At 57.7% G+C, this 1,951-nt stretch overlaps 1 pseudogene; it reads right to left on the reverse strand.

Annotated features, from left to right (window-relative positions):
* The window catches only part of LOC101643981, a 7,792-nt pseudogene extending 7,543 nt beyond the window's left edge, over positions 1–249 (reverse strand).
* Positions 250–1,951: the final 1,702 nt, after the last annotated feature.

The raw sequence follows: 1,951 nt of genomic DNA on the forward strand, positions 1-1,951 counted from the left end.
CAGTAAACAACATCTCCCAAAGCTTCCTGGGAAAAATTGCTGATCCCCACTGTTCCAACACCATTTTCTGTCGTTACCCATTCGTGTTTGTCTGTGAACTTGCGCACCAAGAGCAGAGCCCGGCCAGAGTGCAGCGTCCGCATGGCAGCCGACCCGGGACCCCAGCATCACGCCGGACAGGGTGTGTGGGCAGCCGACACGCAAGCTGCAGGCCACATCCCATGCACTCCTCGCCGCTTGCAGCGCCATGTTCGCTGGCGGGGTGAGGACTCTCTTTCATATACTCTTACTGAGCTCTGAAACTCTTCCTTTGTCCTCCTGCAACAATTGGTTTTGATTTTTCTCTGATTTTACCCCACCGCCATCATTGTACCTCCTCTCCAGACCCTGAAATCATTATTCCACTTGCAAAGCCTATATGTTCATCAATCGTTTCATAAAACAAAATCACATAAAAATATATAACACAGCACCGGAAGATGGCGGACCAGGGGACCCGCTTACTTTGAGAGCTCTCTTGAACAAGGCGGGTTTGGTGTCCAGGTAGCCACGTGGCAGGAGTCTGGTGAGTGAGATATCCCCCCGGGCCAGCACCCCACCAACACCCCACACATATGTCCTGAGCAGGGGCCTCGGTGATCCAGCCCCGATTTGTGGGACATCACAGGTCACTAAGACCCCGCCATCACGATCTAGACTAGCTATATCCCGACTCCATCCCCAGACCGGAACACTGCGCCCAGAGTCGCTTGCCTACTCTGCTGAGACAGGTGGTGGCGGGACCTCTGTCAGCAGCTGCCCACTCGCGGGACCCCACTAGGAGAGTAGCTTCTCCTTCCCGTGGGTCCCCTCTCCCCACGTGGCAGCGATCTGCCCCTGGGCCCATGTCCCTCCTTCCATCCATCCAAGCCCCAGGTGGCTGACCTGAAATATACCGGGGGCTGCCTGGGCGACCCTTATGGGTGACCATCCACCCTCACTGCTGCCTGGGACCTCTCCACTGGCACCCCGTTTGCCTGCCCGCAGCCCCCATAACCTACCTCCCACTCCATTACCGGTCTGGGAAGCGGAGCCACGCACTTCCCGCTGGCGCCAAGCCCGCTTCTCTCCGTGGCACTGTGTCTCGGCAGGAGCCCAGCGGAGAGGTAAACCCGCCTGCTGCGGAACAGTGGGTGCTTCTGCCCACTGGGTGCACTGGTGGCGTGGTTCTACATGCTTGCCGGAGCAACCTTGACCTCCCTGGGGTACTGAGGGATTTCACGCGCCCAGCGGCTCTGAGCCTGCTGCACGGCGTGCTCCCCGTAGGGTGGAGCATGGTCGCCATTGCCGGCTGATTCCCACCAGAGGCTCCATTGTCTGATTCAGTGCGGACCACATGCTAAGGAGTCTGCACCGCTCACGGGGCCAGCGGCTCTAGCAATAAATGCTCGCCAACTAGGGAGCCTGTGAAGGGGCTTTTCAGCCACCGCCAGAGCTATCTGTGTGCTCTGCCGGCGCCTATCACTCAAGTTCCCCACAGGATCCCTAGCGCCAGCTCTAAGCCTGCTCTAGCCCTCTCCAGCCGGCATAGGAGGCAAGCATTGAAACCTGTGCCTCTCAACACCCCTTGCGGCCCCAGTCTTTCCTGGACAGTGCAGGAGGCTCGCCCTGTGTGGCATCCTCTGCCTGCTTAGCTGCTGCCCACAGGCTCCCCCTGCATGGCCTCCACCCGCAGGCTCCACTCTACAGGCATACAGGGACCTCGGAGAGCTTGCTGATCTGAAGAGCAATTTCTGCTCACATAACCCTGCTCTGGAGGCCAGATCAGCACCACATCCCGTGGTAGTGAGGCCTGGCCCACCTCCACCTTCTATTAGGCATCACTAGAACTTGGAGAGAAAAGAAGGTGGGTGGAAATCTAAATATTTACATATATATCTTTTATCTCTTGCTGGTTTCCTTTTTTCTCTTT

Source organism: Echinops telfairi, unplaced genomic scaffold (assembly GCF_000313985.2).
Source record: "Echinops telfairi isolate 266 unplaced genomic scaffold, ASM31398v2 ScPeMD7_1;HRSCAF=3_1, whole genome shotgun sequence".
NCBI lineage: Eukaryota > Metazoa > Chordata > Mammalia > Afrosoricida > Tenrecidae > Echinops > Echinops telfairi.